Source organism: Balaenoptera ricei, chromosome 8, assembly GCF_028023285.1.
Source record: "Balaenoptera ricei isolate mBalRic1 chromosome 8, mBalRic1.hap2, whole genome shotgun sequence".
In the NCBI taxonomy this organism is placed as follows: domain Eukaryota; kingdom Metazoa; phylum Chordata; class Mammalia; order Artiodactyla; family Balaenopteridae; genus Balaenoptera; species Balaenoptera ricei.
The window spans coordinates 68476636-68502658 of NC_082646.1; the positions used below are offsets into that span (position 1 = coordinate 68476636).

Consider the following 26023-nt stretch of genomic DNA (forward strand, 5'->3'; position numbering starts at 1 on the left):
GGTGATACAGGCTCCCTGTGGAGGGGACAGGAGAGCTGTCCAGAATTTCTGCGGACTTACAGTGAGCAGAGCATGCTCAGGAAGGGCATATTTCATAGGACCAAACCATACTCCACGCAGATTCCTCTCTACTCATCAGGGAGGGTGTAGAACTTCAACGACATCCCTTTTCTAGGTCACAAATATTCCACAAAAGGGAGAACAGACACCTCTTTCCACATCCTACCCCATTCTCTCATGCACCCCATTAATATGGCAAATATGAGTTTATCTTGGGGGCAAGAACTAGTTTGGAAGGAAACTGACCCTTGGGTGGTGAGATGTCTCATTTTAGACACACCAGAGGAGCATCCACTGCAGCTCAGAGGGGCCGACCTGCCTCTGTTTCTTCTACCCCCCTGGCATCACAGGACCAGAAACAACTCTCTCCCTCCCAGGGGAGTCGGTGGCCTCTGTGTAAACTTGGCGAAAGAGGGAGTCACAAGCCCACACTACTTCCCTCTAATTTCTAAAGCCAGATCATCAGAGGTAATGGATGTGAAACTACTTTCACACAGTGGGACCTTGATCAATATTTGTTGAATAAATGAATGAATAAACTCTAAGGTGGTGCAAAAGTACAGCAGTCTGATTATAGCTATTTATTTCATTGTCAAAGCATGAAAGGGTTTGGGTTCTTTCAGAAATCACCCTCCTGTTCTCTTCAGTTTCCACTCCAAAGCCAGGGAGGTCGTCTCAGAGGAGGTGGCATTTGAACTGCGTGTTGAGCGGATCATTCATACTTTAGGTCAAGTGAATTCAAATTCACATGTTCTGTGTATGAGCAGGTGCTGGGTTAGGGTAGGAAGTTACTGCAGTATAGGGGTTTAAATAGAGGGTTCCAGACAACATCTGGATGTGAATCCTGGATCCTCAATTACTGACTGTAAGTTGCGTGGATAGTATAATTCTCACCTTCCCAATTTATATAACGAATTTAATAGTAGTACCTTTCTCAGGAGCTGTTGAGAGGATTAATTAAATGCAAGTGTGCATACAAGTAATCAAGGTATCACAGCATAGTAGGTATACACATTGGCTTGGCACACAGACTGTGCCAGAAGCCCTGGATTTGAGTCCTAGCTCTGCTACTAGAACGTGTGTGAATGTGGGTAAGTTACTTAAGTTTTCTATGCCTCAGTTTACTCCTCTGTACACTGGTGATAATATATTGTGGGGATTGATGTAACATGTATAAATAACTTAACACAGCGCCTGGGACACAGATAACAGTCCCACTTGTTAAGAGGAGTATAAAACATTAAGAGCGGGCTTCCCTGGTGGTGCAGTGGTTGAGAATCTGCCTGCTAATGCAGGGGACACGGGTTCAAGCCCTGGTCTGGGAAGATCCCACATGTCGCGGAGCAACTAGGCCCATGAGCCACAACTACTGAGCCTGCGCGTCTGGAGCCTGTGCTCCACAACAAGAGAGGCCGTGATAGTGAGAGGCCCGCGCAACGCGATGGAAGAGTGGCCCCCGCTTGCCACAACTAGAGAAAGCCCTCGCACAGAAACGAAGACCCAACACAGCCAAAAATAAATAATAAATAAATTTAAAAAAAAAACAAAAAACAAACATTAGGAGCACAACCCATGAACCAGACTGCTGGGGGTGAATCCCATGTCTGCCATTCATAGCCAGGTGCCCTTGGCTAAGTCCCTTAACCTTTCTTTGCCACAGTTTCCTCAACTATAAAGCAGACATAATAAAAGCACTTGCTGTGTAGGGTTGTTGTAAAGATGAGTTAATGCATGTAAAACAGTTAGTACCATAAGTGTTAGCTTATTGCTATTGTACCGATTTGGCTGTTTTCCATTCACTTGCTTTTTCCCTGGGACATTCCACCCACGGAAGGTTCTGTCCCCAGTGTGCCTTGCAGGTTGCGTAGCTAGGCTGTCCTAGAGACATGGATGGAACACAGGCCTGCTTGGCTTCGAAGTCCAAGTGCCTTAACTTGTCACAGGTCACTCCATCCACTTGTGGGAAAGGCGAGGAGGAAGAGTGACTTCTGCGGCTGTGTTTTAGGGGTTGGTGGGCCAGCAGGTGTGGCTGCTCATAATCTACTCTTCTTGCGCATACCTCAGGAGGAGGCCTTGGAGGCACCTGCTTCTGCCAGAGGCAGGGGCTGTTGGACCTTCCCAACGTGATGGGGCGGGAAGCCGGCTCTTCCGTGGCTGTCACCTGGTAGCCTCCAGTCATGACAGGTGTGTAGCTCGGAGCCCAGACTGATGACAGCGAGGGCAGGAGGCTGCAGTCATCACTCAGTGGCCTGATCATTGGGTATTTCTATAATGACAAAGCATAACTGCTTCTCTTGTCATCGGTGTAAAGCATTTCCAAAGCAGTGATTTCGCAGGAGGGGACGTGGCTGTTATCCACCTAAGACCATGGAAATGCCCAGCGTTGGGGAGGCGAAGCCTGGCTGAGTGGGGCCATGTTGGTGCACTGCTGGCCCCTGGGTATTCAGCGCTGGCATTGTATGCAGAGAGATCAGCCTCCTGTCGTAACATTATCACTGTTAATTCTGCAGAAGCGTCACGTTGAGATGGTCTTGGATACTTGCAATTTATTATTTGGCTCCAACCTCTACTATTTTTTAATTTGACGAAAGGACAATTGTGAGACATAAACATCAGTGGAAAGACCAGTCTTTCTTAGTCTGCAAAATGCCTAGCATTCAAAGTGAAGAATAATCTTGGAAATTTATTCTCGGGCCTCTGGCCTATTACCTGAGCCCTGAGGATCAGATTGGGGGTAAGAAAGCTCCAAAAGGTCTGCTTTGGCCTCCAGGATGTCAAATCTCTGCTGTCCCCCCCAAATCTAATTCCTACGAGAGAAATGCTGGAAGATAGGCTGAAACCCTCCTTGTCCTAGGGCATCTAGGGGCTGCGGAGGAGGAAGACAAGGCCACAGGTAGAGAGAATAGCACGTGTCATTGAACCTTTCTGAGCTGGGCGTCCATTTCCTCATCTGCAAAATGGAGTAATTGTGAGGATTTATGAATTAATGCTTGCATAGCACTTAGAACAGTGCTTGACACATGACTTGGGCTGCCTGTAAGTGTCAGCTACGAAGAGTATGTGTTTCAGACCTCTCAGAGTTTGAGCCCTTTCCAGCCTAAGAGATGCCATGGAGATGAAGATGAAAACCTCTCCAAAGGGCCAACTCATTCTCTCTGTCTTTTATTTTTCCTGGGAAGATCTCCCTTCAGTCTCTGTCCTGGTAGCCCCTGCCCTCCCCAGGCTCAGCTGCTTCCAGGGAGGACCTTTTGCCTCCAGGGCCAGACCCACCCGGTTGTGGAGCTGGCTCTGATTCAGCTCATCTGTTCATCCAACACAGTACCAAGCACCAGTGCCAGGTGCTGGTGACACAGAAGTGAAAGGAACGGGGCCCTTGCCCTCAGGAGCTCACAGTCCGCTGGGGAAGATGGGCCTGGACACAGATCACAGCCATACATTTTGACAACTCTGAGGTGGATGTAGGGACAGGGTGCCAGGGGAGAGTCTGAGGTGGCAAGGGCTAGCTGCCCACCTGGTGGCACAGGAACATGTTCCGTCCAGGAGTGACCTTGTGGCTAGTTCTCGCGATGGGATGAGTGGAGTGAGGTGTACCATTTCTGGCCAGGGATTTTAAGAAGCAGATATGCCCCTTCCAGCTCCTCTCACCCCTCCCATCTGCTGGATGCAGAAGACTCTGAGATTCCAGGGTTATGGAGCCAGAAGATTCACCCCTAAATTTCCATGTGAGGGAAAGCTTCTTGCTGAACAGGGACACTACATTAAACTATACTGGGATGAGAAATAAACTTCGAAGGGGTTAAGTCACTTACATTTAGGAATTTACTTGTTATCTAGGATTATCCTAGTGGACACAGATGTCTAATCCAACTGGTGCCTTCAGGGAAGGATTCCAGGAAGAAGTGACCCCAGGTCCTTGGTGCTAGCTGGGTTGACTTGTGGGGACAGTGACTGTGTTGAGATGAGGGTTGGGTGGAGGGAGGTGGGGGAAGCTGGGAGGATCCTTCAGGCAGAGAGATCAGAATAAATGGAGTATGGAGAGAGAGAGTGTGTGTGTGTGTGTGTGTGTGTGTGTGTGTGTGGTGTGAATAACAGGCCATTCAGTGTTGCTGGACTATAAACAGTGGGGCAGAGGGCAGTAAATGAAGCTGCAGGACTTTGTTGAGGACCACGTAGGACCTCATGTTCCAAAGAGTTACAATGACTCCTATAGACCACAGAATGGCTTAAGGTGGGCAATAGGACCAGATTTGTGATTTCTAAAGATCACTTTGCGGGAAGTGTGATGAGTGGATTGGGGAATGTGAGACCAGAGATAGGGAGACCAGAGAGCAGTAGGACGGGAGGTGGTGCAATAGTCCAGAGGGGGATGGGGGTGGTGTGCCTGGGCCGGTGGTGGAAGGGGCAGAAAGACCTGGTGATTGGTTGGGCTGGTGGTGGGGAAGGAGGCACATGAGATGAAGCCTGGGTTTGTAAAGCCATCCATAATTTTTACTCACGCTACAAGTGGATAGGAAGGGGAAATTGGGATTAAATTTTTTGTGATAGGCAAGCCCTTATTTTTTTTCTCTTCTTTCTTTTTTTTTATTTATAAATTTATTTATTTATTTCTGGCTGCGTTGGGTCTTCATTACTGCGTGCGTGCTTTCTCTAGTTGTGGAGAGCGGAGGCTACTCTTCATTGCGGTGTGTGGGCTTCTCTTTGCGGTGGCTTCTCTTGTTGTGGAGCACGGGCACTAGGCACGTGGGCTTCAGTAGTTGTGGCACACGGGCTCAGTAGTTGTGGCACATGGGCTTAGTTGCTCCGCGGCATGTGGGATCTTCCCAGACCAGGGCTCGAACCCGTGTCCCCTGCATTGGCAGGAGGATTCTTAACCACTGCGCCACGAGGGAAGTCCCTTCTCTTCTTTTTAAGTTAACTCTCTATAGCACTTACTAGGGGGCAGGCACTTTTATAAGCCCTTTACATATATTAACTCATTAATCTTAATAATAACTCCACGGTGGGTACAATGATTAGACCTATTTTACAGATGAGGAAACTGAGGCACAAAAGGTTAAGAGACTTGCCTAAGCATAGGATTTGGACCCAGGAAGTCTGGCTCACAGCCCATGCTCTTAGCTGCTGTGCTGTTTCTTCTCTGGTACGTAGTATAAGGTCCCAGTTAGAGTGCTTCTCTGAACCCAAGGGCCCACATAGAACTTTTTGGACGCTGAAGCCAGCCTGGACTGGACCTGACTATTCAGTGATCCCAGTCTGGACACTGAGATCTGGATTCCTGGGACTCCCATCCAGGGCTCTGCTCTGTAGTCAGCCTCCTCCCCCAACTCCAGACTCGTTCTTCCTTAGCATCCTTTATCACCCTCCTTAGCCCTTCCACTGCTGAGACCCAGTGTGAGGGGCAGCTGGATGCCCATCGTTATCACACCCTTGGGACCCCTGTAGCCCTGAAACACCAGGACAACTGCCCAGGCCACACAGCCAGTAACTAGTTAAATTGGATTAAAACTCAAATCTGTCTGGCTCCAAAACCACATACTTTCACCATTCTGTGGGTTCCCCTATTATCTCCAGAGGTCTACACTCCATCCTCAGGACTACAAGATCAAGCCTAGAGCAGTCCCCCATTCCTCCTGGGCAATGCAGAGTTAGATCAGGCCCCCCGAGGCTGTACTCCAGCCCAGGTGCCATCCGTGGGGACACCCCCGTTCTCCTGGTGCCAAGTAGAAAGGAAGAGAGCCCAGACTGGCTGTCCAGGTGAGCCCAGCTGGCTAAGCTGCAGCTCACAGACTTTGGCTAATTTGTTATTAATTATTTAGGAGCACAGAACAATCCTAACAAGATGCAAATATCAATGGCTGAGGAAAAGAAAAAGCAACCTTCTGAGCAGAATGTGCGTGAGGTGAGTGGCTTTTAAAAGGCCTTGACAAACTATTTGGTGTGCAGCCTGGCAAGTGGAGAATAAATGACTTTCTTACATTGATTCATATATTTTTTTCCAAGTTGGAAAGAGGAGGGAGGTAATGGGCGAGGGTGAGGGACCTGGTTGGCCTCGCAATGCCAAGATAATTATTGTTCAGTTAGAAGCCAGTGATTTTTTACTAATCATATGCATGGAGAGCAGTGGGGGCTATAATGGGTTTCCAAGTGATGGAGGGTGCAATAAAGGTCAATTAGCAGTAATGGCATTGGTTGGGAAAAAAGCATCAACAACCCAGGACACAGCCAGCGCCTTCCTTCCTACCTCCTTTGTGCCCAGCAATGGGGAGATAGGCTGAGCTAGAGGGAGAGTGATCCCTGCTGAGGGATGGGACTGGGCAGGAGAGGCCCTGGGCACACAGCCTGTGTGAGGGCCACACTGCATGCCTGGGTCTAGGCTGCCAAGTTCAGTGCCAAGACACATGGCAGCCATTCCTGAGACAGCGCCATGGCCTCCATTTGGCAGAACAGGCTGGGCAGGCATCCCTGCCCTGACGTTCCCACCAGGGGCCCAAGTAAGTCAAGAGGAGTTGCCAGGGGCTGGGAGCCTTGGGGCCTCAGAGCAAGTTTATAGAATGGAGAGACCTTACAGTGGCTTACCAGGCCCTTTGTGACCTGCCTGGCCACTCCCTGCCACCCCCCCCCCCACCTCCGTTGTGATTTCCTCTCACTCTGATGCACACATGCTGGCCCTCTTGCTGTTTCCCTAACGTGGCGGGCACCCTCTGCTCAGAGCCTTTGCTCTGTTCCCTTTGTCCTGATTGTTCCTCATCTAGATATTTCTATGGCTTGAAATCTTACCTCCTTCAAGTCTTCAGCACTCAAATACACCTCCTCAATGCAGCCTACTCTAATTTTTTTGGCAGGGGAGGGTATACACCTAGGAGTGGAATTGCTAGATCATACGGTAACTCTACATCTAACTTTCTGAGGACCTGCCAAACTGTTCTCCACAGTGGCTGCGCTGTTTTCCATTCCTACCAGCCGTGCACGACAGTTCTAACATCTCCACACCCTCCCCAACACTTGTATTTTCTCCTTTGTCGATAATAGCTATCCTAATGGACATAAAGTTGTGTCTCTTTGTGATTCTGATTCGCGTCTCCCTAATGACTAATGATGTTGAGCATCTTATTGTGCTTGTTGGCCATAGGTATGTCTTCTTTGGAGAAATGTCTATTTAGATTGTAGCCTCCTAATCTCCTGGGTGCAGGGAATAGAGGGAGTGTCCTGTTGTCTGTCTTTACCCTGCCCGGGGCAGGTAGGCCTGCAGAGGCACTGGCCAAGGGGCTGGGATTTGAGCTGATGTCTTCAGGAGTGCAGCTGGATGGGACTACTAGGTGCCTTGAGGTCTTCAGGATGAGCTAAGTCATGGCTCACATGGGAGAGGTGAGGTTCTGGTGTCAGGGTCCTTGTACAAAAGCAACATCTCCAGGGCTGGAATTGGGGTGGGGATGGTGAATGGGGTGAGGTCAGAGAGGAGGCAGGTTAGTGATAAGTAAGGGCAGTTATGTCCACACAGTGATTCTGGGCTGGCAGGGAATGGTGTGTGCATGGGTGTGTTGTCTGCATCTCTGGGAGGGGGCAAAGTGTCTACTTAATCTGCCATCCTGCAGCCAGGCCAAGTCCCAGGCTGCATATCCTCTGCAACCCGCCTCTGTGTTTCCTGGGAACTGGGCTAATCCATAGCTCTGTTCTCACATCTTCACCCCACAATCCACACTGGGTGCTGACGCCTAGCAGTGGGCAGGCTTGTGTGTACACACGCCAAGTGTGTGATGCTCTAGAGGGGAAGGAATTGGGAGGCATGTGGATCCGAGACAGGAAATGGAGATATTGGTTTCAGTGTTCCACTTTCAATTGATAGAGATGTGGTGTTAGTTTCTGAGCTTAGGCTCTGAGATCTGCTTCTTCACAGCCCAGCGGCAAGAGCACTGGACATGAGATCTCGTCTTGGGTCTGCCTCTCACTGAGTGAGAAGGGGAATTAAAGTTGGTAAGGAGAGGCTCGTGTACTTGAGCAGGAAAAGGCTGGCTCCCTTTCCTCTGTGGGGGAGGGCCAGGGGGCCTGCTTCCTGAGTCTGACCCTGCTAAGAATCATGGGGGGCTACTGTACACCTCACCTGCGCCCTCAAAGGTACAAACAAGCACCCTTTATTTAGGAATTTGTAAAGACCACAAACAGCTTAGCTAAGAAGTGAGCCCCCTGCATTTCGCTGACTCAGTTAACTTCGTCACGACTACACTTACGTGAGCCACACACAATACGAGGCTCCACTTCAGAGAGGGCCATGTGCTCACTGCCAGCCCCGGTTCCCCAAGGTGACATTGACCTCTTTAGACACAGGCCACTTAAGCACCATCCGGTTCCCCCACCGCCTGCCTTGTCCTGATTCTGCATATTCCGCCAGCCCATTTCTGCTTCCCACGCCAGTTCACGACCTGCACGGCTCCACCCTGGTCATTTCTCCTTTCAGAGCAGAGGCCTCGCTCACCCAGAGTTCTCAGGCATTCCTGCTTCGGGGGATCAAAATTTAGCCTTCCAATGACTGAGTTTTCATAACTGTGTTTCTGGGTTTCTAGCGATTCCTGGTCCTGTGTGCTACTGCAAAGATTACTGTAACAGGGAAGCAGTGGAAGTTTGCTCTTCTCCCATGTGAAGGCATATTGGCTGCTGCAAGGTGTCAGCCCAGGGCTTGCTTGGGTCCCCAGAGCCAAGTCCAGCAGACCAGGTGCCAGCATGGACTGTGGTCGAGGCAGACCCCACTTCACCTTCCTGTTTTGCTAGGGTGACCGCATTGCCCCAAGGCCTGGGTAGGCCAAGTCAACTGGGTAGGGCTGGACAGGACGGTACTCCAACTTGTCTCCCTCCTTTTAGATATACAGACCACCAAGACCCCCAGACCCGCCAAGAGTGGGTGCTGGGCAGACAGCCCTCTGACATTCATCTAAGTTGTTCATCTTATTATTTTGTTTCCTATTGTATTGTTTTATTCTATATCATTTCATTTTACCTTATGAGCTTGGTTGTTTTCACAACCGACCTCCTGCTTGGCTCTCTGCAGTTATTCTTTTCTTTAACATCTTTATTGGGGTATAATTGCTTTACAATGGTGTGTTAGTTTCTGCTTCATAACAAAGTGAATCAGCTATACATATACATATATCTCCATAGCTCCTCCCTCTTGCATCTCTCTCCCACCCTCCCTATCCCACCCCTCTAGGTGGTCACAAAGCACCAAGCTGATCTTCCTCTGCTATGCAGCTGCTTCCCACTGGCTATCTATTTTACATTTGGTAGTGTATATATATCCATGTCACTCTCTCACTTCGTCCCAGCTTACCCTTCCCCCTCCCTGTGTCCTCAAGTCTACTCTCTAAGTCTCTGCAGTTATTCTTGATCACAACTGCAGTCCCAGGGAGGTCCCCTCTCCAGGGGTGTCTGGCAGAAAGGGGAGCGATATGTCAGGGGCAGGGGAAGCTGGCAGAACCTTTTTGTCTACCTAATATTTTATTAGAGTCCATGTAGCAATGTATATAAAGCAAGTCCCATGGTGGGAAAATGCAGAATAAATTACTGCCTGCAATTTCCTGTTTGGCATTGATTTTGTAGATTGGAGACTCAAAGTGGGAGTCTGGTATTAGTATGTCAACATCACTGTTGAAGGTCCCACCAATTGCTCATGAATCCTACAATGTCAGAGCCACACGGAGCCTTGAGACCAGCCAGTTGAACCCAACATAACAGGGAAGAGCCTCAGAGACCCAGAAAGGCCTGAGGCTACATGGCGAAGAGGACATAATCAGGGCAATGATACTAGTTCAGCTTCAGCATCCCGAGGCCCAGATTTTAGCAGGTGTGAAAGATTGTTTTAAGGCAGCCACAGTTGGTTATTACTTATGGAGAGTTCCCGTCAGAGCAGGTGGCCTGCATTCTCTGTGTTTCAGGTTCAGCCTTGAGGCTCTTTGGATTTTTTGATTCCTTTGGCAGCCAAAGGCAGCTTTGAGCTGCTAAGAGCTGTTACAGGAGCAGAAAGTGCCCAGGGCCTGGACAAGTCAGTTACCCAGTGGGACCCTCAGTTTTGTCCTCTGTGCCATGGGGCTGGTTATCCCTGACCTGTTTCTGCCAGATGGTGACAGATGGATGTAAAAGAGCCCTGTAAATGGAAAGGCCTCCTTCGTAGCAACAAGCCAGGACCTGAGAGGGCTTAGTGAGGAAAGGAAAGGCTCCCATCTAAAAGGCCTGCTCCCCTCTTGAAACTGTCTCCCCAAGTCTCACCCTCCCCCAGCACCTCACCTCCTGATCCCCGATGCCAACACCCACCAGGAGAGAGAAGTTGCCATTTATCATGCTGCCCGACACTGTGTGTTCTCCTGTGTCTACACATTTTCTTTTTACTCTCGCCAGTGATTACACTGGATTCTCTTTTTCATACCCTACAGAGCTGTGTTCATCATCTACGGGTGTGTAACAAATCACCCTAGAACTTAGTGGCTTAAAACAACAATCATCATTTTTTTTCTCTCTCATGTTTTCTTTGGGACAGAAATTCTGGAGCAGTGTGGCTGGAAGGTTCTGGCTTGGCCTCTCCCGAGGCCACGGGCAGATGTCAGTTGGGCCTGCCCTCATCTCGTGGCTTGACTGGCCCTGGAGGATCTGCTCTCAAGCCAGTTCACTTGCACGGCCGGCGAGTTGCTGCTGGCTATAGGCAGGGCCCCAGTTCCTCTCGCCAGGGTAGTGTGAGTGTCCTCACATCATGGCAGCAGGCTTCCCACAGAGCAGATCTGAGCCCAAGGAAGAGGCTGCCAGGCCCTTAAGACCTAGCCTCATCTTCTCTGTATTGCGTTAGTCACACAGGGCCAGCCAGCCCTGATGCAGTGTGAGAGGGGATTACACAAGGGCAAGAATACGAGGAGCCAGGCATCCTTGGAGGTTGGCTACCTCAGTCTACCTTCCGGCTCCTGTGATCCAGACATGTCGCACATGAAAATACACTCACCCCTTTCCAAGGTCCCCCAAAGTCTCATTCCACCGAAGCCTCAACTTGAAGTCCTGGGTCTTGTCATCTAATCAGGTCCAGGTTCAGATGAGGCTCCTTGGATGACTTTCTGAAATACAGCTCCTCCTGTACAGTTCCTCTTGATCTGTAGGCCTGTGAACTAAAGAAACAGGTTGCCTTCACTCCACCTAATATACAACGGTGGGAGAGGCACAGGATGACCACTATAGGTCCTCTTGTAAAAAAGAAAACCAAAACAAAACAGAAAAAGGAAAATGAGAGTTACACAGGGATCCTTAACAATTCTGAAATTCTGCTGGGCACATGGGTAGTTTATGGATTAGAACTCAGCCCTGCTGCTTGGGAATGGCTCTCCATGACTCTTGGCTCCACCCTCTGGGCTCAGAGGCAGAAGTTCTCTGAGCCATCCTTTCTTTTCCATAAGAAATGGCCATTGTTTGCAGCTAAGTCATTTTCTCAGCCTGCTTTTATATGATAGTTTGCAGGGCCAAAGACCAATTTTCGTACTGTACTGCCTCTGCACCTTTTTGTCCAAACAGGCAGTGTTTCAGACAGTGCAATCACCTTAAAATCATTGTGAGCTTTCTATGAATCTTACTGCTGTTCTCTCCATTAGATAAAACTCACAACCACAAATATCAATAACATAAGCCCTTTTCTTCCTTGAGTTCCCTGTAAAGCTGCTAGGGGACACCGCACTTAAGATTATCAGAAGCCCTCAGTGGGGGTAGGGAGGCAAGGATTGGGAGTTTGGGATTAGCAGATGCAAACTATTATATAAAGGATGGAGAAACAACAAGGTCCTACCATATAGCACTGGGAACTATATTCAATATCCTGTGATAAACCATAATGGAAAAGAATATGAAAAAGTATATATATGTATGTATGTAACTGAATCACTTTGCTGTACAGCAGAAATTAATACAACATTGTAAATCAACTACAATAAAATTTTAAAAAACGATTATCAGAAGCCCTATTGTTTATTGGTGAGGCTCTATGAGGGACTTTTTCTTCTGTTTGAATCACTGCCTTACATATTTCCAAGGTCTTAATAAAGGGTTTTATGTTCATTTCCTCAGGGGCATCTTCAGACTATAACATCCTGACAGTACCCTAGGTTTGATCTTTGCCTAGAGGTCATTTAAAATTTTTAGCATCATTTCCTGCCTGGAGAGTCAAGAATAAGACATTTTAATTTTCTTTCTTTTTTTTTTTTAACGTCTTTATTGGAGTATAACTGCTTTACAATGGTGTGTTAGTTTCTGCTGTATAACAAAGTGAATCAGCTATACATATACATACATCCTCATATCTCCTCCCTCTTGCATCTCCCTCCCACCCTCCCTATCCCACCCCTCTAGGTGGTCACAAAGCACCGAACTGATCTCCCTGTGCTATGCGGCTGCTTCCGACTAGCTATCTGTTTTACATTTGGTAGTGTATATATGTCCATGCCACTCTCTCACTTTGTCCCAGCTTACCCTTCACCCTCCCCGTGTCCTCAAGTCCATTCTCTGTGTCTGCGTCTTTATTTCTGTCCTGCCCTTAGGTTCTTCAGAACCTTTTTTTTTTTTTATTCCATATATATGTGTTAGCATACGATATTCGTTTTTCTCTTTCTGACTTACTTCACTCTGTATGACAGTCTCTAGAAGACATTTTAATTTTCAAACCCAGCGAGTCCTGACTCCTTTGTGCTCAATGGTTCTTTCCTTAACATGTTCTCTCTCTTTTCACATTTGATTATAAGCAGCCAGAAGAAGCCAGGTGACGCCTTTGATATTCCGCCTGGAAATCGCCATTGCTAGATTATCTAATTCATTTAGTACATTTTGTATTCTCCTTTTTACCACAGAAGACAGTGTTACTAAAGTTTCCCTGACTGTATTATGCGCTGAATGCTTATGTCCCTCCAAATTTATATATTGAAGCCCTATCCCCCAATGTGACCATGTGTGGATATGAGTCTTGTGTGGAGGTGATAAAGGTAAAATGAGGTCGTAAGGGTGGGGTCCTAATCTCTAGGGCTGATGCCCTTATAAGAGGAGGAAGAGACACCAGAGAGCTCTTTCTTTGCCGTGTGAGGACACGGTGAGAAGGTGGACATCTGCAAACCAGAAGAGCTCTTATCAGGAACTGAATTGGCTGGCCCCTTGATCTTGGACTTCCCAGCCTCCAGAATTGTGAGAAATAAGTTTCTGTTGTTTAAGCTACTCAGTCTGTGGTATTCTGTTATGGCAGCCCGCGCAGAACAACACACTATCTAACAAAGATCCCTTTTCCTCCATCTTCCAATGTGATCTTCCTTACTTTCCTTTACGTCCTCATGGGTAGCATCCTTGAAGGCCATCAGATTCCACAGTTTCTTCAATACACTTCCACCTTCTGCCCTCAAAGCCACTGTTTTTAGTATTTTTATTACAGTATCATACCCCTTCCAGGTACCAAAATCTACATTAGTTACCTGTTGCTGCTAATGTAGGTCAAACGCCCCAAAACTTATTGGCTAAAACAGTGATAGTCACTTATTCTCTCTCCTAGTTTCTGTGGGTCAGGAATTCAGGAGCAGCTTGGCTGAGTGGTTCTGTCTCAGGGTCTCTCAGGAGGTTGCCGTCAGATGGTGTCTGCAGTCATTTTACAGGCTTCCTGACTCCTGTGTCTGGGGCCTGGGCTAAGAAGACTTGAACAGCAAGGAGCTGAACAGCCAGCACTCCTCCCGTGTCTTTCTCTATGTACTTTCTCCATGTGATTTCTCCAGCATGGTGCCTTCAGGGTAGCCAGAATTTTTACACGAAGGGCTTTTTACAAGAGGGGCTCCCAAGGCACGTGTTCCAACAGAGAGCCAGGCGGAAGCGGTGTGCTTTTTATGACCCAGTCTTGGAAGTCACAGAGCATCATGTCCGCTGCACTCTATGCATGAGAGTAGTCACAAGCCCTTGCCAGATTCAGTGCGAGGGGGCATAGGCCCTACCTCCCACACTGTAGCAAATGCATGTGGGAGGGATACATACTTACATACATATGATCTGACATAAGCACCCAGCACATAGTGGGTCTTTATCGAATGTTTGTTGCTCATTTAATTGGTTTACTGACCTTGTGGCATAATCATCATAATAATGTTAAGAATAAAAGTAGTAATGATAATAACAACTATAACAACCTCTTTTTTTTTTTTTTATTCAAGACCCATTTATTCTCTAGTTCTGCCCACATGGAGACACCCTCCTTGAAAAGGGGTTGAATCCTTCCGTTCACTTTAACACCCTGTGCTGAAATCATGTCTTCTGAGGTTTCAACTCCGAGATCCACAGTCTTAAAGCACTGATTCTTAAACCTCATCTAGAATTCTCCCCTTGGATGGGGGGTGATGACCCAAACACAGAGAAGAACAGCTCAGGACTGTGGGCTCTGCTCACCCAGAAGACCTTGCAGCTCCCCTGACCAGCCGGCTGGAGCCAGGATTAGGGCCCTGAGACGAGGGGCGCCTGCTGGGCTGCTGCCAATGCCCCCACCCCCGTCCTCTTCACTAGGCTGGCTGTCACCTCTAGTTTCCCTGGAGTCTGGGGATTCCCAGCGGTCTCTGCTCACACTTCTGTGTCCGGCCTGCTGCCTCAGCACTGCTGATCCACACCAAGCGGGAAAAGCACACAGAACTGCTTTGCAACACACCAATGTTCCACACACAAGTTATTTCATAAGCCTGCGGGTTCTTTTTCATCAGAGGACATTCCCAAGGCCATGACTTCCCCGGCTCCCCACTGCCCTTGCCGGCACACTGGATGTGCGTGGCCACCGTGCTGAGTCGGGCACACCCCCTGGCTCCCCTCGGGCGCACTCTCCTGCAGAACTGAGGGCGGTGCCCTGGGCGCATCAGCAGGATCTGTCCTGAAGCCAGTCCTAGAGTGACAAGAGCCACACCTGCAGGTCTATTCCACTGACCAGACGCACAGGACCGAGCTGGGCCCACGGACCTTGGTCTGGACTGTGTCGGCTGGTCATTCTTGCCTAGGTTCACAGGCCAACAGCCAGTGTCCTTCCTTTCCTGCTCATCACTGCACCAGCGGCTCCCTCCTACCTGCTGCCGTCATGCGCCTGGCAACCTCGTGTTCCGGGGCCAGCCAAGAACTGAGACCCCAGCAGGCCCCTAGTTCCCAGCAGGCAAACTCCCCATTAAACTACTGCTGCCTAGCCGTGTTCTCGAGGCTTCAGAGCCGGGAAAGTGCGGAGAGGATAGCAAGCCGCGGCGCCCCCAGCCCCGGACCCGCGATGCTCCGCGGAGGCGCCGGAACCTCGCCGCACCCACCCCCGCCAACACAAGGGACCTCTGCGCCCGCCTGTCCCGCGAACCCGGGCGCACATCCGACCACCGCGACCCACGATGGAGACACGGGGGGCGGGGCTCGGCCAGCGGCGGGCGCTGGGGCGGGCGGGGACCCGGGCTCCGGCCCCGAGGCCGCGCGGACCCAGCAGGCCGCCCGCCCTCCCTCCCCGCCGCCCGGAAAGCACAACCATTTATTAATTACTTACTACTCTGTGAAGGACTTCTTTTAAAATTTCCTTTGTGATTGAAGTGTAACTTTTATGCATCAAAGTTCACAAAGCTTAAGCGTACTGCTCAATGAATTTTTATACATGTTTACACACCTGTACTCAACCTAGAACTAGAAATAGAAAACTTCCAACACACCATAAAGGTTCCTGCATACCCAATCAATGCCCTTCCTCCTCCCAGATAAACACTCTTCTGATTCCTATCACCATAGATTAGTTCAGCCTGTTCTTGAACTTCGTATAAACGAAAGCCTATTTTTGTTTAGCTTCTCGACTCTGCAAAGCACTTTATATGCATTATCTCACTTAATTCTCACAACAATCTTATGAGATAATCAAGAATTTACATGCTGTTTATACGTTGGCCAAGTGTGTTTTGTTTAGCTTGCACAGTGTTTTAAAAAATATTTTGTGTTTGCCTACTTCTAGCATTAGAAGTTGAATGCAATCCCTTGTTATTTTATACCCAGGAAAAGTCATTTATTTTCCCTGCCTTGGCATATGTAGGCATTGAGTTTGCAGACTCTAAGGGGAGAACTATTATTGCCTCCAGCCCCTGAGAAAACAGAGGTTCTTTGAGAGGCTAAAAAACATGTGTTTAAAATCCCACATCAAGTTGATGGCAGCAGCGGAATTTGAACTCAGGTCTGTCTTCCTCCAGGACTCCCCTGTAAGGATCAGAGAAGACAAGTTTGTCCTCCAAGTCTATTGTTTCTGACTCTGAAATGCCCTTGTCTGCAGCCCAACTACCTCTGCCTTAGCCTGTGGGCAGTGCTGGCCACTGTGACCAGCCCTATTCCAACCCCAGTCAGCTCTGACACTCACCAAAAGGATCCCCAAACTCCCACTTGGTCCTGCCAGTGCCAATCACATTCCATGTTGCTTTCTTTTCACATCTTTGCTGGTTCTTCCTGCCTGCAATGCCCACCACCTACTTAGTCATCCATCCTTCAGCCTCAGCCAAAGATGCTACTTTCTCCTTGTTGCTTGCACCTCCCCTGGCCAATCAAATACTTCTTTTTCTTCTCAGCACACTGAGACTCAGTCTTTAAAATTTGCAATGCAATTACCAAAAGATGAGTCAGACTGACCTAGAGTGACTTTTAGGAGTAAGATCAGAGTATCAGTCCCATAAAAGGTTAAAAAAGAAACCTAATGTCATTTATTTGATCTCTGCTAAATGCATCACTAACTTTTTATTGATTCTTAAGAAAGAGCGATAAGAGAAATCTGTGCCACCCCCACTGGGTGCCCAATGAACAAGCAGTCGGAAGTTTATTACTTCCAGATACCCCACTTGCTTTCCAGATACTTCCGTGGGTTTCAATTCCATCTCAGCGATGCTTGCTGAGCAGCCCTGGGCTTGACGTACAGGCTGGGTGTCTGGGAGAAAGAAAAGAGAGGCTGCAGCCCCGGGTTGGGAGGCATCAAGGGCCTGGTTGAGGGTGTATGTGGAGACAATGGCAGGGTGGAGTGGCAGCTGGTTGAGGGGTACCCGGGCATATTACTAGAGTTCAGCGTTCTTGAACCCGGCCCTATCTCTTCTCTTTGTGAGATCTTGGGCTAGTTATTAACTTCTTGTGGCTTCAGTTTTCTTATCTGAGAAATGCATATTCCAGGTAACTTTAAGAGTTTTTGGACCTGGGGCAATATAATTGCCCTCGATAGAATTTTGCTTTTCCTCTATGTTTTGAAAACTGGTTCAGAGGTTGGAGAGGCAAAATTATATTTTCTTTCTTACAGCAGTGTTTAGACCACCATGGAAGTGACCTTTTACTGGACATTTACTGTGTGCCAGCCTTGCGCGAGGCAGGCCTGTCACACGCGTTCCCTCCTTCCTCCTTACTACAACGGCTGCCATCTCCCCTGGATGGATGAGGACAGCAAAGCTCACAGAGGCAAAGTCACTTGCTGGATGTCACAGGGTTGGTGCACTACTGAAATCTGACTGAGCAAATCATTGGTAAAATAAAGGGTGTCCTTTCTAGTTTATTTTCCTGCTCAACATCTTTACTTGTCCTTTGCCTTTTGATAACAAATCTGGCATATGGGGCCAAAGGCAAAGTCAGTCATAGTACCCCATGTCACGGGCCCAGGATTGGTCCAGGAGGGTGCATGTGGTGTGGACTGGGTGAAACAGAGCCCTTCCCTCTGATTTTCCAAACTGGAGCCTGAGAGAGAGCTCTCTTCTTTCTTGGATTATGGTTTCAGAAGGGGGCGGGGCTGGAGGTAGTCATGATCTCTCTCACAACTTGGCGGGGGAAAAGGCAGAGGTGGGGAGAGTGGAGAGAGAGAGAGAGAACGCTGACGGTAACTGGGTCCCTGGTTCAGTTCCTGTGCTGGACCCTGTTATGTGCTGCCCATATTCTCCTTCAGGAATTGTATTAATCTGCTTGATCTGTCATGACGCAGTACCATAGACTGGGTGGCTTAAACAACAGAAATTAATACTCTCACAATTCTGGAGACAGGAAAAGTCCAAGATCAAGGTGCCAACATGGTCAGGTGCTGGAGAGGGCTCTCTCTTCAGCTTGCAGTTGGTCACCTTCTCACTGTGTCCTCACAGGGCAGAGAGAGAGCTCTGGTGTCTCTTCTTCATATTAGGGCACCAGCCCTATTAGATTAGGGCTCCACTCTTATGACCTCATTTAACCTTAATTACATCCTCACAGGCCCTACCTCCAAATACAGTCGCATTGGGCATTAGGGCTTCAAAGTTTGAATTTGGGGAGTGGGGGAGACACACACTTCCAGTTTGTAATGGGAATGAAGGACTGCTTACCTCCATCTGCCTGGGAGCTGCCCGTCTACTACAGGGATTGCCTTAGCTAAAGAAAGCTGCCTTGCTGGTCATCAAAGCCTTGCTTCCTTAACTCAGGACCACTGATAAACACGCAGGGATTAAGGCTTGACATCCTCTCCTCAGCAGTGAAGGATCATCCCAGCTTCAGAACGCTCCCCAGGTGGCCTGGGGCTTCCGTCAAGTATGACAGGTTCACACCTCAGGTTCTTCCTCCGCCCAGTCCTGCTTCCTTCCCTCCACAGCTCTCCTGAGCAAACTTCCTCCATGCTAATATCCATCTAAGATCCGCTTCCTGGGGAACCCAGCCCCTGCGGCTCCTGCAACTGCTTACTTCTTTATCTTTTTAATTCTGTGAGCTACTCCAGGAATGTGTCCTTATTTTTTGCTTAAAACTCTATAAAATCAGAGCTTTAAATCCGTTATTAAAATTACCAAAAGTCCCGTCACCTGTGATCTCAGCTGCCTGGAACCCTGATGTAGGCGATTCATAGGGGGACGAATGGAAGCCGCAGCAGAACCTCCTTCCAGCACCTGCACAAGCTGGCTCGCTGGCCTGTGTCTGGGGAAGGATCATGGCTTCCGTTTCTCCTCCACCTTTCAAATCTCGCGGGAATGGCTCTCATTCGTGGACTCGAAACTAGAACCCTGCCGCAAGAGAATCTGGGAAATGTAGTCTTTAGGTTTCCTGCTTCTGTGGATACAGGAAGAGTTCAGGGGGCAGGGATGGTGCTGAGTGCTAACAGTCAGCAACCAGCACAAAATACATTTGGAAATTACAAAAAACATACAACTCAAAGAGCCCCGTGAGATGTGAAGGAGAATACATCTGTGAATTTCCTTTGACAAGTAAAATGTACCATGCAAATATAAGGTGTTGCTGGAGAGGGTTCAGAATCGTGGGCGAGACATTTCAAGGAAACAATTCAGTTTTTATTTTTAAAAAAGCCAGGTAATTGACACAATTATTTTTTGTTTTAATTTTCTGAATAATTATTTCCAAACTCTTGTTTTAAGTGAGTGAATGTATTTATGTGCATTTGTCAGAGAGTGCCTGTTTGTTGTGTGATGGGTTCGCATATGCAATTTTATGTTTTCTCTGTGTTTGTATGAATCTGAGTGAGGAAGCCTCTGTGTGTGCGTGTGTGTGTGTGTTTGCATGTTGGAGTGTCTCTGTATATGTGTGTATACATATACAGTGTATATGCATGTATTTGTGAATCTGTGTGTGTGCGGGTTGCATGTTGGATTGTCTCTATGTATGTGTGTACACATACTGTGTATATGCGTGTATTTATGAATCTCTGTTCATGTCTGAGTCCACTCCAAATTTTAGTGAGGATGTGAGAATTGGCCTTTCTCAGCACATGGATAAGCACCATAATTGAGCTTCTTTTCTCTCCTTTCTGACAGCCACACGATCTGCTTTCTTGCCCCAGGAGCGGCTCTTTGGCACCAGGGAGCAAAGGGTTACGATTTGTCATTACAGAGAGAAACTGAAGAAGCTGGGAATAGAATACAGAGAGGGTTTTTTTTTATTTTTTTAATTTTATTTATTTATTTTTGGCTGCGTTGGGTCTTTGTTGCTGTGTGCAGGCTTTCTCTAGTTGCGGTGAGTGGGGGCTTCTCACTGCAGTGGCTTCTCTTGTTGCGGAGCACCGGCTCTAGGCGCGCGGGCTTCAGTAGTTGTGGCACGCAGGCTCTAGAGGGCAGGCTCAGTAGCTGTGGCGTTGAGCCACGGGTTTAGTTGCTCCACGGCATATGGGATCTTCCTGGACCAGAGATCAAACCTATGTGCCCTGCATTGGCAGACAGATTCTTAACCACTGCACCACCAGGGAAGTCCCCAGAGAGGGTCTTTGATTGAGCTTGGTGAGCTTTCCAAAGGGGAGGTTTTATAGCACAGTCATGTCAATAAAGGAGTGGAGCTCTGTGCATGTGCATGTGAGTGTGTGTGTCATGCGTGCACACAGACCTGGGCTCAGGCTGGGGACCATGCTAATAAAGTCTATCAGAACATCTGTCCTAACTATTCCTGCAATGCCTTCAGATTCCAGACTAGACCCCTTCTTCTCCCTCCTGATTCCTCTCACCCTCTCTCCCACATCCAGTTCTGTATCTCAAACAGCTCTCTGTCTACAATAATCTCCCCATCCCCACTGCCTTGCCCTCGTGCATTTCTGCTCATGACCATGGCAACAGCCTCTTCAGCGTCTCCTCCCTTCTACCTTCAAATCATTCTACTTGAGAAAATTCATGTTTTCTGCATATAAACTGAACTCCTATTTTATTCCTCCATTCCTCACTGGGTGTAGAAATGAGTCCAGAAGTCAAATGGGTTCCACAAGGAACCCCACTATTGCATTACTGCAGTGAGCTGAAACTTGCAATTCATGTCTTTTAATTAGATAAGCTGCTAATTGAGGAGGGGCAGCCCAACCTGATTTGAGTCTTGATACAGTGATTAGAGCCTTAATTACAAGGAGAAGAGGCATCATGTTTCCTAATCTAGTCTTATCCCTGTTCACACTCCTGGCTGCAGCTGCCATGGGGAAGGCAGGGAACATTCTGGACTATAAGATGGCTCTTCAGTGGCTGGGGCTGAACCAAGCCCTGTGGGAGGACAGGTCTCCCCATTAAAGATGTTTTTCTGCATGGGACTGGTCTTGGCTTTTTCGACTTCACAGGTGAATCTGGAAAGGACAGGATTTCATCCTCCCACAGCAGTAGAAAGTCACCCTGCTTTTGAAGCAGCTTCTGAATCATTCTAAATCATTCAGAAAAGCAATTGCCTCCCACCATTTTGCAAGGGCCTTGCTTCTTCCTTCCCTCTGTTCTTCTCTTTGTACCAGGCCCTTAATTATGAATTAGCTCCATGAGGTTGAGCTGTCTGACATGATCTTCACTGTATCTCTAGCACTGAGAGCCTTGCACAGGATTGATATTCAGTATTTTGTCATTGTATGAACATTCCAGAAACTCATTGATACTGTTGTTGACTCCAAGTAAACAGACTACCAGATATATCTCCAGCAAAGATGGGTTTGTTTGAGATCAGCAGAGAATTGTACTTCGAGGTCTGCAACCATGGAGAGCCACCTGCAAGTTCCCACACAACAAGGGAAGGAGAATGCTTTTATAGAGGGGAAAAGGAAGTTGGGAGGGCTAGAGTAAACAGAGAGTCCATGGCTTTTCATTGGCTGAATTGTTGCTAGGATAGAAGAGTCTTTCTTCTTCCTGTTGGGTTCGGCTGTCATGGCAGGGCATGAGAGCTCCCCTTTCTGGTCTTCTGGTCTCTTGACTATTTAATTGAGGTTTCTGTTTGTTAATTTCACACTGGGATACAAAGATGAATCTGACATAGATCCTGCTTTATAGAGGACGGAGACAAGGAAACCAGCAATTAAAATACAGCCAGGCAAGGGCAATGTGAGAGGTGAACACAATGCGATAAGGGAGCCTAGAGGAGTAGAATCTGACTCTCCTGCAGTCAGCAAATATTTCCTGGATGAGGAGATGACCAAGCCGAGTCTTAAAGGTTGTGGTAGTTTTCTAGGTGGAAAAATGGGGGAAAAGCATTCTAGGTACAGAGAATAGCTTGGGCAAAGTTGTGAAGGAAGCATGAAGTACCAGGATGTGTTCAGGGAATTGTAAAACATTTGGAGTGGCTGGAACATAGGGATGAGGAGGCAAGTGGTGGGATGTAGGGCTGGAAGGTCTGGTCCTGGGGGCAGGGCCGCAGTGTGTGACTGCAGGCCGTTCGCTTTATGAGGACACCTGCCAAGGCGCGGAGGGGCTGAAATACAGCTCTGGCTCCACCTGGTAAGCACGTGCTTATAGCTACGTCCTCCCAGATGAGGCTCTACTTCTAATTTACAAAAAAGCTCCTATGGGCCAGCAGTGTCTCTGTGGAGGGCCTTGCATATCTTGCTAAGAGTGCACCTCTATTGGGGGCAGTGGTTTTCAAACTTTGCTTGTTGGAATCACCTGGAGGGCTTGTTAAGACAGAGATAGTGAGGCCCCACCCTTAGGGTTTCTGATTTAGTAGGCCTGGGGTGAAGCCTGTGAATATGCATTTCTTATATATTTCAAGTGATGCTAATGCTGCTGGTCCAGGAGCCGCACTCCAGGAATTACTGATTTGGGTAATAGGAAGCCACTGGACAGGGTTAGGTAGCAGAAGCAGAGCCAGGGCTCCAGGTAAGAGGGATCTGTTTTCTGAGATTAGGGTTCTGGTATCCCTTGAGAACCAGTTAGGGCAGCTGAATATATCAAGGACAGTGGATATACAGTATTCCCCATCTTGTCCTGCCAGGTGAAGTTTAATGGCTCTGTTCATTCAAGTAGGACTTCTATTCAAGGGGCTCCCTGTTTAAGAAGTTTTTGCCCACAGATGATTTAAGGAGTGGCCGTATCATTACAAGAAGCTCACCCCTAGGGCTTTTACTTAGTGATCTCCCAAATGATTTAAATATTTGTTTACACTTTATTAATTACTCTCTGGAGAAGCTGGGCACCAGAGACACCTAAAGCCACCAACTAAAAGATGAGTCGTACCTGGTGATAAAGCTTTTTTGGAAACTCTTATTAGTTCAATAAATACTTGATTTTAAAAGTATAATGTGTGTGTGTGTGTGTTTGGAGAAGGTGTAAGGGAAGGAAGGACATGGAACCACAACGTGTCAGGACCTCACACACATTAGTAAATGTGCACTGAATAAAGATGGAGTGGATGGAGCCCAGTGATGGAGACTCCTGGGAGAGGCTGAGTGAGGGAATCTGGGCTGACAGGAAGCTGTCAGGTGGTATCTGGTTCTGGGCTAGGGTTTGGAACTTGGCTTGGGAAGCCAGAACTTCCTGGAGCCCAGTCCTCTGTTGTGGCCCCCGAACATCCTAATAAGATGTCCTTGCACACGGAGAGAGAATGGTGGTACCCTTCCTTCCTTTGGGGGCTCAGGCCCAGCCTGCCCTCATGTTGGGGACTGGAGATGAGAGGTGGTGGGGGTAGAGGGAGTCCATCTTTATTCTCTGGTTAGCATAGTCTCCAGGATAAATTAGCTTTGGACAGGGGTAGGGAGAGTGGCTGCTGGGAAGAGCAGCCAACCTGATTATCTTCAGCCTATTTCTAACCTCAGCCCCAGCCTTTCCTGAGAGCCAGGGCAACACAGGTGCAGTGAGATCTCTCTTAACCACTGATTTAGGTTGCCCATTAGGGAGCCTGGCTGAAGGGCTGCCATCCCCAACTAGCTCAACTGTTTCCAAACTGAGCCTGTCAGCAGTGTTATTGGGAGAAGGAAAGCCTTGTCAAAGGAAGCCAGATTCTGCCTCTAGATGTCAAGGAGAGAAGGAGACGGGAGGATGAGGAGGAGAGTCCTCTCAGAGGCTGCAATCAAGATCAGGTTGTTCTTAATTAAGATAGCTCCAGGCAGTACCTTTCCATAATTCCCCATTAAAGGGTCCTGCTGTATGAGTCACGGCAGGAGCATAGTTCCTCAAGTCAGCACTATTCTGTGCCTGAGGCTCCTCAAATCAAAAAGCCAATCCATCTCAATCACCCAGGCTTTCTGAGCCTCTGGGATGTCATTGGCCCTGTGCCAGATACCGTGCCCAGCCTAGAGAGGGACACAGCCATACATATGGCTTTAGTCCCGGCCCCCCCCCTGCCCCCACAACCAAGGCAAAAGCCCCAGCTAGACCCTGACCTTAGAGGAGGAATAGGGATTCAGAAGCACTTGGGTGTGAGGCTACTCCAGGTGGGCTTGGTCCTTCCTGTGATGACTGGGAGGTAGCATGGGACAGAGGGGAGCCTAATGGATTTGGAGACGGAAGGTCTGAGTTTCATTCATTTAGCAAAACTTTGTTGTCTCATGGCAACCTCCCACAAAGTAGGGAACAATCTGCAAGGTAGCGGAAGGACGGTTCCTCACAAGACTGCCTATCTTGGCGATGTTCTTGGGAGGATGCCAGGGTGTTCTGCAAAGATATAGGTCAGACCGTGGAGAAGCCTTGGCTGTGTGGTCCATGTGGAAATGTTCAAGGTCACTGTGCTGCCACGGCAGAGCTGCTCCTTTACAAAATGCTTTTGAAAACTTTCCTGAAATAGATACTTAGAAATAGATACTAATAGATACTTAGTCATACTAAAAGTGACTCAGCAAGAATCAGGAAACTTGACTAGACCTATAACTATGAAATGAACTAGAAATAATACTTAATAATCTAATTCAAAAGCTACCAGGTTTAGATGTTTTTACAGGAGAGTTGTAGGAAACCTTCAAAAATCAGATAATCCCTCTTAAACTAATTCACATAATACAAAAAGCAAGAAAGCTACCATTTGTGAGCTATTTAACAAAAAACAGACATGGATAAAATAAGAAACAAATTATGGAGTAATCTATCTTATTAACATAAATGCAAAAATTTTAGGTAAACCAGTTGTAGTAAGAAAAATAATACAGCCAAGTAGGATTTATCTCTGGAATTCAAATGTTCAATATGAGAGAATACGTTGATGTAATATACCTCATTAACAAATTAAAAGAAAATTCATATGATTTTCTTAATACAGAAAATCATTATGTATAAGTTTATATATAATTTATTATTACATATAATAGAGTACATATCATTTATAATATATATTACTAATATATTGTTGTCATTTATTATTAAAATTATTAGAAAGTTAGAAGAAAATTGTCATGATCTGACGTAGTGTATCAAAAACCCAAAATGCACATGCAAAAGCAGGCCTAAGATAATTTTGGAGAAGAAGCAGGTTTGGGCAGGAGGTGGTAGGATGATTCTCTACCAGATATCCAGACTTTTGATAAAAACTGTGTGTTATTGGGAGAGCAATAGAGAAATAGACAATAGAAGAGCCCAGAAACAACCCATGTAAACATGGAGTCTTGAAGCATGGTAGATGTGGCATTATAAATTGGTGAAGAAGGAGAGACTATCAACAAACAAATTAGTTATTTATATGGAAAAATAAAATTATATCCATACCTTTTACCAAATGCAAAAATATATTCCAGATAGGTTAAAGATATAAATTGAAAAGCAAACCTGTAAAACTTTTGGAAGAAAATAAAAGAGAATATCTTTAAGGCTTTCTGGTTAGGAAGGACTATCTTAAGTAAATTATAGAAAGCAAAACCAGAAAAAGATCGACGATGTTGACCACCTTAAAACTGAAAGCTGAACCATAAATCAAATGAAATGACAAGACCTAGACTGGGAGAAGATTTTCTTCAGTCCAAGTTGAATTAACATTCAGTATACCAAAAAGACTCGTTTAAATCAGTAAGAAAAAGAAAACGCCAGAAAATCAGGAAAAGAATACGAGCAGGCAACTTATACATGAAGAAACTTATAGACCAATAAACATGTAGAAAGATGTTCCTGACTGAGCCCGTGAGCCACAATTACTGAGCCTGCGCGTCTGGAGCCTGTGCTCCGCAACAAGAGAGGCCGCGATAGTGAGAGGCCCGCGCACCGCGATGAAGAGTGGCCCCCACTTGCCGCAACTAGAGAAAGCCCTCGCGCGGAAATGAAGACCCAACACAGCCAATAAATAAATAAATAAATAAATAAATAAA

The 26023-nt window shown here is 47.4% G+C and overlaps 1 long non-coding RNA gene across 1 annotated transcript in view; it reads right to left on the bottom strand.

Annotated features, from left to right (window-relative positions):
- The window catches only part of LOC132370670 (uncharacterized), a 65630-nt gene extending 46656 nt beyond the window's left edge, over positions 1-18974 (bottom strand). The window contains exons 1-2 of the long non-coding RNA XR_009504655.1: positions 18867-18974; positions 11036-11195 (exon numbers count right to left, since the gene is read on the bottom strand). This is a non-coding gene — a long non-coding RNA (uncharacterized LOC132370670). The remainder of the gene's footprint in view (positions 1-11035; positions 11196-18866) is intronic.
- Positions 18975-26023: the final 7049 nt, after the last annotated feature.